The following is a 16,942-nucleotide window of genomic DNA, read 5'->3' on the forward strand; positions in this document are numbered from 1 at the left end:
AGCACCCACAGGTTCCTTTCTGCCTGGCTGCTGTCCAGCCACTCTGTCCCCAACCTGTAGTGCTTCATGGGCTTGTTGTGACCAAAGTGAAAACCTATGAGCTCTTCTGAGGCCCGCAATATGTGAGGTTTTAGTCATCACTAGTGACTACATTAAAGTTACAAAAGTGATGACTACCCAGTATAAAAATAGGCCTTTCACTTTTGCCCAGTAGTCAGGCACACTAAAGGCAGACTCATACCTGCTCCAAAMGTCTTTGCAGCCTCATGGGAATCTTTCCACTGACTCCAGCAAGAGCTGAATAATAAATATTGCACCAAAGAAGTGCAAGGCAGGCTCATTGTACAATATATTCATAATAGTGACATTTGACTGAGCTGCAATGGGCCATGAGTCACATAACGCTAAATGTAACGGTCTGATAACAAAAAATGTTACGCACACAATAAGGAGAGGGAAGTGGGATCAGAATGCTGTGCAGAAAAAGTAAAAGTTGCATGTCCCCAAAAGCCACAGAAACTAAAACATTATCTGGCCATAAGTGCACTCGAAGGTCTGAAAACAGTGTAATTTTAAAGACTTGAGAATGGAGGAATTGCCCACTCAACCTCTCGAGGTAGTTAGGAGATACCTAACTATTCTAAAGTTAAGAAATGACAGCATGATGAAAGCTTCTTGTTTTGCAATAGATTTGAGTGTTATCTGTAAGTTTGCTAACAGTCCCAAACCAATTCAAAACTCTACTGCACATGACCAAGCACAGCTCTATAACAATTCCTTAACCATAGACGCACGAATGTAACAATTTAACAAAATCTTTTTAGTTACCAGATTTGAACTACTCCACCTCAGATTGCTTTTTAATATTTCAGGGGCTGATTCAACCCATGATCCGAACATCTGCAAGCAACATCCCTTTGTCCACTGGAACAGAAGCTGAATCCAAGCTTTTCTATGTCTTTCAGTAGACAGTTACAGCAGTGCACCATAAGGGCTGGTTGCTCCCTAAGGGATGGCAAGGTGGAAACCAAGCATGACATCCAGCCAGCAGATCAGGTGTCTTGCCAGTCAGGGCCGAGCTTCACAGTACCTAGGCAAGGTGAACAGCACAGGACAGACCCAGAGATGGCAGCCAGGCTCAACCAAGAGCGCAGATCATCAGGAAAATTCCTGGTGATGAGGCAGGTCTGAGGTTAAGTCATGAAATCAGCCTTCAGGTTAGGGTCTTGATCAAMACAGCCCATGGCCATGCAGGGCTGTGGCTGAACTGGAAACAACAGCTCCTCTGTGTTTGTCCTCTGAGATGACTCGGGCAGGGACTGAAGGCCCTGGGCTAAACTAAAATCAGGCTCCCAGGCCCATGGACAGAAGTGTCGACAGAGGCCCAAGGGGATCACAAGGGGGTCACTGAAGTCCAACTCCTGTTAAGATCCTCCACCAGCAGTAACCAATTGAATGATTTACCATGCAAGTAAAAATTACATGTAATGAGCATAGATTAATATCTGCTGGACACTTTTGGTCAAAGAGCTAAGAACAACTAGTACCATTTCAGTTTTCGTTTAGCGATGACAGATTTGGGACCAGCTTTGTGACTATTATGAATTAGGAATGAAGCTGAGACACAATTCATGTTTTGCAAAGCTGGTTTCCTTGTGGTTTGTTTTTTTTTTCAGTTATGCATTATAATGCACTATAAAACACTATAAAACATTATGAGCCACTACACATGAGAGAATTGCAGGTTTTAGAATAACTGCCTCTTACATACTTAAAGGTAATCTTGAATATGTATAAGTTTATATTTTGCTACTTCAGTTGTTGAAATATAAATGTTCCATAAAATGCTGACCCTGTTAAAATCAATGACCATCATTGTAATTCCCCTTTGTTAGTTAGGTTATCCGTTTTTTCGTTCCTCAATACTTTACTGAAAATAGATGATTAAAACAGGCAACTCTTTCTACATTGACATCTGGCTCAAAGTTTCATTAAAATATTGTTAAAATGTTGGACAGATGGATTAACTGAGACCAAACATTACCCCATATAAATTAACCCTACAAGTATAATGAAAGCCCTCTTTCACACATGCTACTATAAAGTTTTTGTTTATAAGAATTCCCCTTCTTGGATACCGAAAACGAAGTATTGTTCATTGCCATATGGCTTACATTAAATACAGGGAAACAAACAAAAACACAGTAAGTCTTTGACATTTTAATGACTTTGGATCAGATACTCCTACCAAAAACTGCTCTATTGGCTAATTATACTCACTGGTAAAAACATTAATTTCAGTTCCTGCCTTTTTCTGCTAACTTTGAGTTCAARTCTTGGTGCTGGAAAAGATTATATGCATTATCAACAGCCCTTAAAGATGAAATGAGGGTCCCTTTGGCATTTCAGAACTAGAATATGAAAGAAAGCTTTTGAATAAGATTAATTACACAAGACAGAACTAGAGAAATGCTAAAAGTGAATGGACATCAGAGTACTTCCACTTTAGGATAAGGGATTTTCTTCTGTGAAGACCAGGCTCCTATAGGATCCATRCTGCAGTCTAGCTCATTCCAAGGGCTCCAAGGGCTAGTCAATAAAATTTTGCAGAAGCACAAGCTTCCCATTAATCTAAACTTTTAGAATCCAAGCAAGTTACTGAATAGTGCCAGCTCCTGCCACTATCAGAAACATTTTAGGTTTGCAGTAGTTCATAGACCTCTCTCCATCTCCATTTGAAAAGCATGGATTTGCTATTGAATATAGATGAGACAAAAAAAAAAAAATTCAGTACAGTATTGTGTTAAATGTAAATTATTTCTGTTTAGAAGGAGAGACGTGGTGATCAGGCTTCGGAAGTGCCATCTGACTGAACGAGAATTTGGCTCACACAGAATGGGAGTAATTAATTTAAGTGTATGAAAGTTAAGTGAAAGACTGACGCATATGGTAAGAACCAAGACACCATTGGACTACTGCCCACCACGATGTCAGAGTACTACTTTATACTAGAAGAGACATCCAGTGAAATGAGGACAATCCGCAAAGCAATATTATTAACTAATTATGAACATTCCCCTAAGATCAGGCCACCATGGCTGGCACTTTTGCTTGTAGTCAGCCCCATGTTATGTGGAGGGAAACTAATAAACCTTTGTGAATGGGCAAACTGAGCTAGACCATTGAGCAGTTAGGGCAACATATCAGAGATATGAGAAACAGAGCACTGTTACAATATTTCTTATACTACAACACTATTAAAAGATAGCATTTTAAGGCTCTGAGTGATCCCACAGATGACAGATTCCAAGAGAAAAAACACCATGTATCCAATAACTCAAAGGTATGCAAGCACAATTATTTTCCTAAATAACAGTGTTGAGAAAACAAGGAGTAGATGCCACGTCAATCTGATGGTGATGAAGACAGCTGCACAGACACATGGCTGGGGCTCCTAAAGGCTCAGACCAAGTAACATACCAACAATTCCCACATGGAAGCCTGACCTCATTGTTCTCTGTACCCATACATTCACTCTGATAGATACACACAGAGACAAAAGGATCTATTAGCTGTCTTCTTGGTCTCTACTGAAGGATGATTTTGCCTGATTTTTTTCCCCCTAAATAACTTATAGTATTTTAAATAAAACCAATGGAACTGGAAAAGAATAAATCTTTACTTCAGAAAGGCATTGAAAAGGTAAGCATATACCTCCAAGTAACTGTTGTGGGTTAAGGTTTCTCCTTTGGTTTCCTTTCTTGGGGAATTTTTCTTTCCCACTGTGTTGCTGGGATACACTGATTGCCAGGTCATCCTTTGATGGCTGGGTGATTAGTAAAGACAGTAAGACCTACACCCCACCCAAGGTTCTCCCTGGAGTACTTCTGTTCTCACGGGAGTTTTGGGCTGGGGGAGGGGTGTGTGAGTGTGTGGTGGGGAGTAACTTCACTTCCTGCCCTGCTTGGCTCAGAGAAGGAGGTCGACCTGCTGCCTGCAGGAGAGAGCTCGCCTGCCTTTTTCTGCAGAGCCCAGCTCTCTGTTCGTTGGTTCCTGTTTGCTGCACTGTGMTCTTCTCCCTGTGCCTTGCCGGGGACCCCTGAGATTCCAGCTGCAGGGGTTGAGTTCTRCTCCATCCCGTTTCACAGCCACGGGATTCTGCTTGTCTCTTTGCTCATCCGGCCGTCCTGGGGTTTCTTGCTGTCCAGAGGAGCACCGAGATCGGCGTTTCCGCTGTGAGTTTCCAGAGGAAACTTTTCTCCATCCACCTCTGCTGGCTTGTGCCCGTCCTTGGCCACRCAGGAGATCTAAGCCGACCAGGACATGCACCACAGCGCCCCCTGCAGCCGCCGGGAAATCATCGCACCCACCCTGCCTGGCCGGGAGCCARCAGCGCCCCTTTTGACTGGGAATGTTACTGCACCAAAGGGGAGGGTGTGTCTCTGTAAGGCTGTCACTGGGTTTGGGACTGGGCTGGTTGTTGCTATCATTATTGTTACTTGTTTCACCTTGTTATACATATTAGTAAAAACTGTTATTCCCTTTTACCCATACTCTTGCCTGAAAGCCTGTGATTTTCAAAGCTGTAATAATTCAGAGGGAAGGGGGGGGTCATATCCACCACTCCAAGGGGGGTCCCTGCCTTCATTGGCAAATACCTGTCYTTCAAACCAAGACAGATTTTGGCATCCAATGCAAGGCTCAAGGGCACAGAGAGGAAAAAGGGGTGCAAAAGGATTAACAATTTTAGGGTGAGCTATCTGTGTGTTCGGGGTGTAGGAACTTCACTAAGCGTCATCATGTGGTCTAGCATACCTTGGTTTGGRTGGCACATATTCATGGCCGTATTTTTCCCATTTGCAGCTCCTTTCCTGAACATGGGTCCTCTGACTAAGGCTACAGTGGCCATTATCTAGTTCACACAATGGGWGAATAAGGTGAGGAATTTGTGGATTTTTAACTTCCTCTGGACAGCAGGCACATGGATACAGGACTACCACACACTGAGTGCATGCTTTTGGAGTTGGATTAMTAATGATACCTACTGTGAGGAAATAACACCAGGGAAAGCATTCTCCCAATCCTTCACCCATTTTTTGGGGCTACTCCATCAGCATTCAAAGGGTCCATTTTTTCCGTAGATGCTAACTACGTGATACTAATAKGCATATTCTGTTTAGCATTGAAGGACAAGGCGAGACTGCCCTGGGCAACCACTCTAACATCTGTCACAGAGATGTTAGGGAGAGAGACTAGGGATGCTGCCCCAGAGACCAGGGATGCTGCCCCAGAGACTAGCAACTCTGCCACAGAGCCTGACCCATTCCCCAAGCCAGACCCTGTCCCACTGCCTGACCCTGCTCAACAACTTACTTCAGAAACTAAATGCCCAGAGTGGGTGAAGGTAGTGGTGGAGGAGATACACCACCTGGAGTGGGTGGGGGTACTGGTGGAGGAGATGCGGAAGATGCACCAGGGGCTGAGGGAATACATCTTCCCAGCTGGCAGCAAACCCTCTTCCTGCCCCAAAGAGGAAGGGTCTGATGGCGCAGCAGTGGAACCCATGGACATTACACCTGTCCAGGTTCTGGCTGAACCACAAGGCCAGCCACAACCAGATGCAGTAGCCCCTGTGCAGAGGAAGAAGTATAAAACCAAATTGGTATGCTCAGCTAATGATGATGGGGAACCACGGTCCTCACAACCAAGAGGGGAGGCAGAGCCAGAAATAATCACTGAATCCCTGTCGCATGACAGCCTCCGCAATTTGCAAAATGATATTGAGCAACGGCGGGGCGAGGCTTGGTCAACCTGGTTACTTCGGGTTTGGGACCTTATGGGCTCAAGTGTGCAATTGGATAGCGGTGAGGCAAGGCATTTGGGCGCCTTGACCAAAGATGCTTGTATTAATCAGATGTCTGTGAGGGAGCCAGGGCCCCTTTCTCTCTGGGAGCGGCTCTTAAGGAGTGTAAGAGAGAGGTTTGTCCACAGAGATAGGATGCAGGAATACTATTGCAGAATGCCCTGGAAGACCATTGAGGAAGGGATCCAACGGCTCAGAGAAGTAGGAGTAATGGAGGTACTTCACTTGACTGGTCAGCTAAGGGAGGTAAAAACTCTTTGCTCAGCCTCTCATTAGTTGACATTTAACACTCGTTTCTTCCCCACCCAGATGTCTCAGCCTATTTCAAATCACTCAAATCACTCAAATCATTCAAATGTTATTGAATGAACACAAGTACATTTTATCAATTACTGYTTTATATAGCTTGGTCACACAAAACAAAATTGCAGGAACACTTTGAAATAAATAAGCAAGTTTGGTGTGAAGGCAAAATCCTTCTAGCCCTGAACTTAGTTCACCGTACAGAAAGTTAGGTGACATAAAAAATACTATCCCAACAGTAACATTTCATAATGACAATAAAATTAAATGACTGTCTTCGTAAATTTCAAGGTAATTTGCAAAGTTTCACCAGCACCTTTTACAATCTTTACTGATCACAATAACCCAGCCTTTTCAACATCAGGAAAAAGGGAATGAAAAGGCAAATTGAATTAGTCTAATTTCCATGTATTGCCAGAATATTCTTTACAAATAAAAATATTTGTTCCTCTCTTTTATGAAAAAAAAAAGAAAAATCAGGAACACGCTTTCTGACAGATAATCTGTTAAGATGCAGAATGCATTTTTTTATTAATCTAAATCTGTTCTGGCCTTTGTGGTTSTTGCCTCTATCATGGGATCTGACACCATCTGTTATTTCCTGGGTACAAGTGCATGTACCTGGATCCACACAAGCATAAGCATTGTTCATTTCATATTTACAAGGAAGAAGACATTTAAAGGAATGATCTGGGGAACAACCACAGAATACTTCTCTCCTTTGGCACCAGAAACCTAAATATGCTTAATCTAGCCTTTCAATTTAAGGACTATTTCCTAATCATGGGAAACTTAGTAGAATCAATATTTGCAAACTGTAGATTACTATACTGCTACTTCTCATTCAGAAAGATAAAATTTCTGTCATATATATTATTGCATATATACATATATATATGTAAAAGAAACAAACATTTTTTGTCACAGTAAAAAGATTATAAGCATACAGATTGAAAAGTATCACTTCCCAAGACATACCAATAACCCAAATATCTACAGCTGGTGGGTTCTAAGAGCTACTAATACTATGAGAGTCTAAAAAAAGCAGTTCATCAGTATAGACAGAGTTGCTGAAACCTAGGATTCAGGTTGRAAAACCAAGTATCTATGAAATGCCAGTTACACAGTGAGCCATCATAGCAGGAAGGAATGATGAGAGTGGCAACAGTATGTTGCTGTCTGATTCTGAAAGACACAATTTCATAGATTCCTCTCAGATGACCAAATAAAAATGGGCAAAGGTCTCGCATAGCTGGGATCCAAAGGCACTTGGACTGATCAAATAATATATTTCATATGCTGGTAGCCACAGAATTTGGTTTGCAGACAGAAAGGACCATTGTCACATGGATCTTGACACTGTAAATGTAATCAAGTACAAAACGGATTGATGGGAATAATGGGAAGAAGCTCTAGAACAAACAAAGTTAAAAGAAAAAGTGCTACTGTGACTGTTACTGTTACTGTTTCTGTTACTGTTACTGTTACTGTAATGACACATATTTTCATCAGACTTTTAATCTTGCGTAAGATTTATTTCCCAACTGGTATGCACCAGGTGTGGTGCAACAGTGCAGACCATGGAAGGAGGACCTGACTGCTGRCATACAAGAACCAAGCAAGATGATTTTTACTATGATTGGAGTCAACATTCATTTCTACAATTCAGAAGTGGTAAAGACTAGCACAGAATAGTAAATGCAGCAATAGAAGCATATATTTCCTCCCACTACCCTATTTTTGGGGTAGTATTTAGCTTAATAATTTATGAGTATTCATCAATTTCTTAGACACTGACTAAAGCTCAGAATATCCATGCCTCAGATAACTAAAGCATCAAAGCCTAAGGCTATATAGTTAGCAAATTCCATTGGCAACATTGAATTCAGGGACCACCATAAAGCTACTGCTGTAGAAAGAATAAAATTTTAGCACAGCTTTTTTCAGATATTGACAGTGACAAAATCTTTCAACTATACATCATAACTTAGAGCTACTCTAGTAACATGAATTTAATTTAGCAAAAGCTAGCCTCTGTGAGATGAACATATTTCAAATATGACAGCATATCATATTTTAAAACTGAACAAAGTCACAGCTTTCTTATTGATAAGGAGTTTAACAAATATGAAGTAAGCTGTATCAGTCTGTGAGAAATGTCTCTCCAGCATGAATTCCCACAGAATAYTCCTGCAGAATTTCCTCATTTCTGTATCTAATTCCATGATCCAATAGGGCATCTCTTTCTAGGGTAATGATTGCAGGTAATTAGAAAGTGGTCAGAATTAGAAAGTGCTAGAGAACTCTGAGTAAATTTTGAATATATGTTAATTATATTCAGTTACTATATGCCAGAAGAGAGCCAGGTGAATTTTTACAAACACAATCTAGTTTTGCAAGACGCAGGCAAACAAGAGATTTCCTCTACACAAAAACTGAGGGAAGACACAAATGCATAAATCTTTTGGACAAATAGACAATATATTATGAGACTCTTCTCTTAAATTCCCAGCCCATCCTAAGTTTTTGTTGAAAACACTGTAAAGGTAACAGGTAATATAAAATCTTGATCTTTATAAGACAGCAACTGATTTCCTGCAACAAAGTGATAGGCTACAGTCTAAGATTTACCACTGTGAAAAACACTTTAAGCTGTTCTTTCTTACCACCCAAATAATCTTGACCTTTTTTATGCAGAAGTGTCACAACTGCAATGCTTAAAATCTACACTCAAATTGCATGTTTTCTTCATTCTCTCCCAACATTTAGAAGAATTATATTTCTTTCCCAGTTTGTAAATAAATATGAAATTGTCTCAGGCCAACACAGTACACAGTGCTTTTTTTTTTTTTTTAAACAAAGCATAAGGCTATCCCTTACTTTTTTTTTTAATTGTTGAAGATTAAAAATACATCAGTGAATACAGATAGAACAACATTCCAAATTGACAGATTCATCTTAAGACATGCAAACCACTTCAGGATTTGTGGTAGAAATAACAGTATAGGTTTCCACAGTAATGATTCAGTTGTTATATGATTGCAAACTGCTATCCTGCTCACATTAGTGAATTATGCTGCAATTAGAATCATGCAGTAGCTGGATCAGTCTTGGGGGACATTTACTTCATGGCTGGGCTATTACTACAATTTATACATGAGACATACCTGCTTTTACCTCATTTAGATAACAAAGCAGTCTTTAAACAGGTTTTTAACCTGAAACAATCATCCATTTTAACACCTAAACCTTTCATGTGCATGACTAAATACTGTATTGAAGTGCTATTTTTAAGGCTCTGATGAGAGTAGTAAGACACCGCATCACAAACTATAACTGGTTTGTACTCCAGGGGCATGTATGTACGGACAGCACAAAACACATTATAAATTGATCCTGAGTTAAGGCCAAACAGCTGGAATCCAACCCATTTGTAGGTGAAGTCAAGAGTTAAATTTTCATGTGATTTTGTAAATATCTAGGGGTCTTACAGATGCTTTAGACACCCTGTAACTTGCTCTCTTCAGAGAGACAAACACACCCATGCACAGACCAATACTCTCAAATCAGGAACAACTTGGCTATATTTGTGGTAGCAAAATTACCTTGCACACAACCATCACACAGGTTGCTTCACGGATCTGTTTCTCTCTGCAGAAAAATTACTTAGGGAAGCAAACACGGATTCTCTCCTCATTCTTCTGCAGCACCTGCGCAAAACAGTACATTATTTTCTGTTCATATCTGATTTCTTTTCATTCAGTAAATATCAGTTTAAAGGAATTTTATTTAGGGAGTCTTACAGAGTACCAACCACTTGACTGGATCCACTGATTTGCCTCATTCATGCAGATACTTGACCAAAATTGCATAAGCATTAGCTTTGAAGATCAAATAGAGAAGTCCATTCTTTTGAAAGCACTATATACCTATATTTTTAGTATTTTTGCTTTCAGAGGAAGGACATTTTTAGCAGGAGACATATAAAGGAGCCACAGTTCCTGCTCAACCCCATTTGCTCTGCACAGATTGATGTGCTCTCCATGTCATATTACAGAAGATGTGTTGTGCTGTTCCGTAGCACCCTTATTCACATCCTGACTGCATCCAGTCCAGCTGTATAGCAGTACTGTGTGAACGGAKTGCTTTCATGACAGATTTGAAACTCAGAGGGAGCCAGTTTGAATTGCAATTTTATTTTTAACCATCCTACAAGTAATGTCTACAATGTAACACACAACTGTATCCAAAATTATGCCAGTGTAAATAAGTGCATTGATGGTTCTGAATGGTTACCTTGTATAACTTTAAAGGGAAAGCCACCATCTTGGAGAGATTCAGAGTCCTAGTACCCAGTCTGAAAAAAAAACATGCCTTTTTTTAAGCTTCTTTCTTCTTCCTSTTGTGGCAACTACATAAAAACTTGATGAATTCAGGATACTGCTCCAAAAACTGTATAGAAGAATCCACATYCAGCTTMAATTCTGGATTCCTGGATAATCAGAGTAGTATGACTCAGAGGACTGGATAAAGTTCCCAAGCATCTGTTTCACAAATGTACTTCAAGTACTTTTAAAACATTTTCAACTACAATTGTGTGATTATTTTAGCCCTTTGCACTTACACTGTGAAATGCTCAAATTAAACAAGGCCAATTAAGCACATTCTTTTTGTACAGGATGATACTTATCTCAAGTGGTGTAATTGGCACTCTGGTTATGTATACATTGTGTAATGCAGTGCAATACAGAAATATCCAGTCTAACAGAAAAGAACACAATCATGATAATTACAACAAGAGTGCAGACAATGTGGAAGGGAGGAGAACTTAGAGCAAAATTAACTTCCAGAACAAAACCTTCTTTAGCATCCACACTTGGGCTCCTCTAAACAGCTTTAGAATATTTTAACCAGTGAATAAATCAAAATGCCATGCACTAATTGTCTTTGATAGAGAAGCAAAAATGCTTTTATCTCATCACTGGATCCTACTACAGCAGATTTATTTTAATCAACCAATTCCATTTTCCTTTACTAGACAGAAACCCAAATTTTCCAGAATAAATGGTGACCTGACTACACAGTCTCCGGGGCCTTATTGCTCTGTCCAGGTATTTATTATCCTATTAGGGTTTCTTTGGTCATAATGGACACCTAGTAAAGACATTCATTTAAAGTGATAGGACATATTTTGGTTCAAAGTGAGATGCAATGAACTTTCACTTTCTGACTTATTATATCTATTCTGAAGGATAGTCACTAGGGATTCCCAACTTCTTTAGCCACATTTTGAATTCTCCACTGGAGTAAGGCTCCTACAAAGTGAAATCCACTTTCCACTTGTGGAAGAGTTCAGGGAAATACAAAAATGTCAGGACCAAATAGGAGAGAGGAAACAAATTACATGGAAGTAAGATCATATGCAGCAACCACATATATGTAAGAAGTGCCAGATACCATGAAATTTACATACTCTTTTGAAAAAAGCACATGGACTCATTCAACAGCTGTGCTGCATCCTGCTAGAGGCAATATCATACAGGCTGAAAAAACACCATCCTGGAGAAGGATTCCTGAGAAATTCAAGAAGTTAGCAATTAGCTACAAATTGCTTAATTAATGAAGAACAAAATTATGACACTAATTGATCTTGTGATTATAGACTGATTTAAGACTTGCTGAGTACTATTATTAGTCAGCAATGCAGCCATACCACACATTATTTAATTTGCTTTAAAAAAGATGAAACTGTAAGAGGTTAATGCTCTTTCTGATTTATAGAAATTTAACTTCTTGCCTCCTGCTACTGTTAGTAGCCATATGGTTAAATCACCTTGTCTCATTTTAAAGAAACAAAAATCGAGATTTAAAAAAATTATTTTAATTCTTAATGTCTCTCATGACAAAACTCTCCATTTTATTGACATCTTAGGTTTTGCCCCATACTACAAAAAAACACTTGCTTACCAATATCAGATTATACTCATAGTGGCTAAGATGATGAGTGCCCTCAGCTGTAGGATGAAGACAATGGCCCTTTGTGCTTTATAGCTCTTCTCAGGTGGATGTACACACCATAATAACTGTGTAATAATACTGCCTTCTTCAAATTATGTTTCTGCTGGCTCATTTGATTTATTCTGGATTTTAATTTTTTTTTCCTCCAGAAAATGAAGCAAAATCAAAAACTATTTTACATAGAATGTTAACTTAAATGTTGCAAAGATATACTTCTGGGGGAGAGGGCTGAAAAGAAGGAAAAATATATTAATCATATCACAAAGCAAAGCTAATATAACAGTGAAGATGAGTGAATATGAGAAGACAACTGCAAAGTTAAACAATAGCTTRCTACAAAGTATAAATCAAATTTTATATCATTTTCTTATGACTCAAGCAGATGGTCATCTCTCACATAACTGACTAAGCAGGGAGCCTGCTTTGCACTGGGGTCCCTGCCTACCCTGCCTATGGGACTTAATTCAAAGGAAAAATGAGAAGAAACTTAATGTAAGCAGCAAGCTCTCTGTGGAGTGTCCACTCCACAGCTCTTCAATCTTCTTGCTGATCAGGGATCACTATGCAGAGAGCAGTGCTTGAGTTGCACCAACTACCACAAAGCTTTCAGCAATCATGACACCCTGAGGGCAAGAGTAGGGTCTAGACAATTGGAATCTTCTGAAAGTTTTAATAAGGAAAATGAGTTTGAAGTGGGTAATTTGTACTACTTCCAACTCCCATCTGAATCACAAGTTTARATCTCTATGCTCTCTGTGGAAAATACCACAGTCTTCTCAGCCTCATGATCCTACTTTGGGTTCTTGGTTAACAGCCCAATTGATATTTTCATCAAAATTTGGCCCATAACACTAAATATTGTTGTCTTAGTAAAAGTCTTATAGTATTAAGTGGATTAACCTGCTAATTTTTCTTAGGAAGCGAGCCTGGTTGGACCCATCATTCTCTTTGAAAGAAAAGCATTGCAACCATACCTCCTGAGCTACAAAGGCAGGGATTCAGACAATGAAGAACTTCGCTCTTGCAGGAGAACATCAGGTCCAAGACCATCTGAGGAATCTAAAGGCGAACAAGTCTATGGGACTTCATGAGATTCATTTGTGGTCCTGTGGGAACTGGCAGAAGAAGTGGCTAAGCCACTATCCATTATATTTGAGAAGTTTTTGAAGTGTGGTGAACTTTCCACTGACTGGAAAAGAGGAAGAATAACCCCTATTTTTAAAAAGAAAAATAAGGAAGACCCAGAGAACTACAGGTCAGCCAGTCTTACCTCTGCACAGCAAGATCACAGAGCACATCCTCCTGGAAATATGCTAAGGCACATGGAAAATAAAGTGATCGGTGACAACCAACATGGCTTCACTGAGGGCAAATGGTGGCTGACAAATTTGGGGACCAAGGTTACAGCTTTGGTGGATAAGGAAAATAAAACTGACATCACCTTTCTGGATTTGCGCAAAGCGTTTGACATTATCCTGCATGACATCCTTGTCTTCAAACTGGACAGATATGGTTTGATGAATGGACAACTCAGTGGATAAAGAATTGGCTGGTTGGTCACACTCAAAGGGTTGCAGTCAATGCCTTTATGTCTCTATGTCTAAGATGACAAATGATGAGTCAATGGCTCCATATCCAAGTAGTGACCAGTGATAAGGGATATCCTCAGGGGTCAATATTGAGACAGGTGCCTTTTTAACATTGTCATTGACCTGGACGATGGAGTTGAAGGCACCCTCAGCAAATTTGCTGGTGACACGAGTGTGCTGCCACTGACATGCTGGAGGGAAGGGATGGCATCCAGAGGGATCTTGGACAGACTTGAGCAGTGGGCCCATGAGAGCCCCACAAAGTTCAACAAGGCCAACTGCAGAGTCCTGCACCTGGGTTGGGGCAAGTCAAAGCACAAGTACAGGCTGGGCAAAAATGGATCAAGAGCAGCCCTGAGGAAAAGGACTTGGGAATGTTTGTGAATGAAGTGCTTGACATGACCTAGTAACACGTTCTTGAAGCCTAAAAAGCCAGTCATGTCCTGGGTTTCACCAAAAGCAGAGTGGCCAGCAGGTCAAGGGAGGTGATTCTGTCCTATACAAGAAGGACAKGGACCTGTTGGAGCAAGCCCAGAGGAAGCCCATGAAAATGAGCAGAGGGCTGGYATGCCTTTCCAATGAAGGCAGGCTGAGAGAGTTGGGACTGTTCAGGTTAGAAAGCAGAAGGCTCCAGGGAGACCTTAGAACAGCCATCCAGTACCTACAAGGGGCCTACAAGAGAGAGCGAGGGAGGACCTTTTACAAGGGCATGTTCTGACAGAACAAGGGGGAATGGCTTTAAACTGACAGAAAGTAGGTTTACATTTAATATTAGGAAAAAAATTGTTTATTGTGAGGGTGATGATCACTGGTACAGGCTGCCTAGAGATGCTGTGAATGCCCCATCCCTGGAATTGTTTGAGGCCAGGCTAGACAGGGCTTTGAGTCACCTGGTGTAGTGGAAGGTGTCTCTTCCCATAGCAGGAGGATTGGAACTAGGTGATCTTGAAAGACCCCTTCAACCCAAACTATTCTGTCTATGAATCTATGAAAAAAATACTGTTGACTTTTCCTTTAAGAAGGTATGGACAACAAATGTTTTTCTACAGGGTTTCTGAGATGTTATTCCTCAATTACATATTACCACAGTGTTTGACAAAGATTGTAGCCTGTTTCATTTAGTGACTTAATTCCAGCTGGTCAGCTCAAAGCCACAGGACTTCACACAACTGATCAATGGGTCTTGTTAAAACCTTCTAAAAGTACATGTCTACATTCTTTCTTAGACAATTAAAATAATTACGGATTACAACACCCACAAACAGTAAAGTATATAATACAAAATCTTAAAATATGTTAGAGTTAACTAATGTAATTCAATGCACTTTTCTGGGAACTCTTATGACATTGTGTAGATTTGAACATACATATGATGACAACAGAAACRGAGCACCTAAGACATACCAATTTGAAAAAATCCATAGTGCTTAACTGGAGTATTTAGCTCTTTATGTGAGTAGGTGAGACTCTAAAGACACTGAGATCTTAAAAAGTTTGCATTAAAAAGGAGTGAGGTTTAGAACATATTAGTAATATCTAAGATTCTTTTTCTTTACTTTAATGAACCATGGTCCAATTATAGTGAAAGCACAATTAGCAGTAATTCTGCAAGAGTTGCCACAAATGCTTCTTGCAACATTCATCCCATTTGATGGTCTTCAGTTCTTCCTTTTTCCTTAACTAGTTTCCCTAGTTACACAGAGTTATTTGAATGACAGAATCAGTGCAAGAAGTCTTGCCATTCTTTAAAGCCAGCTTTGTCACTGTAACAAAACAAAAACAAAGACTTGCAACTGCCATAAAAATGAGTTAGCTAGTACCTAATTTTTCATGATGAGGTYCCTGCCTAGCTTCCTCCTTTTCTTTTTCTGATGAATTACACCTGTTATCTCTTCTGATAGGCAACAAATGGGAGAGCAGATACGTAAAAAAGGAAAATGGAACAATTAAGGGAAAAATAAGTAAACTGTGCAGGAGAAAACCAGTTGTATTGAGCCATATTGTGTTGTATGGGGTACTATAAACTCTTCAAACTATGTCCTACTAAACAATCCAAAACCTTAAGCCTTTTTTTTTTGCYTTTAGATCTGTTGAAAACTGGGACCAGAAAGACAGGGGCTAAACGGCCAGGAAGCAGGTACAGCTGAGTTCCTGCAGACCATCAGCCAATGCTGATACCTTGGTGAGASCACATTATATAAGAGAACAAGCCTACTAGGTAAGAAAGCATAAAGCTTTTTTGATAGGGTAACAGTGTTTAGTTCTACTTTGTATTTTTTCTTTTTTTGTGACCTGCAATGGTAAGAATTTTCATTTGGAATTATTTGTTTTCCTAATCTGCTGGCATGTGTAATTTAATAAGAGGGTTTCATTCCCTTTTGCTCTGAGAAAAGTAGAAGAATAAGAAGCTTGTCTTCCAATAGCTGGTTTATTTATCTTTTTGCTGAGAAAGCAACGAGTGCTGATTTGCAGAGGTACTAGCTAACTTGTCTAGAAATCAAATACTATGAAGAATGTGAAAAAAAGTCAAGCATGCGGGAGCTGAGTGGCAAGATTTGGGTTACTTCATTGGACTAAAACAACTGGGCTCTACACATAACTCAAAATTGTTTGTGCTCTGAGGCATCTTGTATGTAGTGTTCCAAAGCTTRCAGTATATTTTTAAATAGAATGGGTACTTGTCAAATTGTATTCTTGGATAAATGCAGAAYAACATGAAAAGGGAATGAAGAAAGACACTGTCCGGTAATTTTTAACCAATGCATTGTGAATATTCTTCTCCTGTTTGTTGAAAAAAAGTGGAGTTGATCAACTTAAGACAGTTGTTTGTCTCTAAACTGGAAAATGGGTCTCTCTGGATGTGGAGACTTGAATCTGTGCAAGTCTGCATGAGACTCTTGATGACTTTGGCCTTTTGTGTGATATTGTATGTTTGGGTTTTTTGGAAGTTTTTTGTTGTTAAATGGACTTTTTAAAAGGCTTTTTTCTTGTTTTGGAGTCTTATGGATTTTTCTTTTGTGGAGTTACGTGGTGGTTTTTTTTTAAAGCCATCTTGGCTAGCCAGTACTGCTACCTAAGGAGTCCCTAGGAGGGGTGCCATATCAGGTTACAACATAGAGGCAATGCCTGTGTATTTTTGTCAGTATAGTATGAAAAAAGGTGCTTAAAG

This window comes from Malurus melanocephalus, unplaced genomic scaffold (assembly GCF_030028575.1).
Source record: "Malurus melanocephalus ecotype Western Australia unplaced genomic scaffold, MMel_1.1 scaffold_334, whole genome shotgun sequence".
Classification (NCBI taxonomy): domain Eukaryota; kingdom Metazoa; phylum Chordata; class Aves; order Passeriformes; family Maluridae; genus Malurus; species Malurus melanocephalus.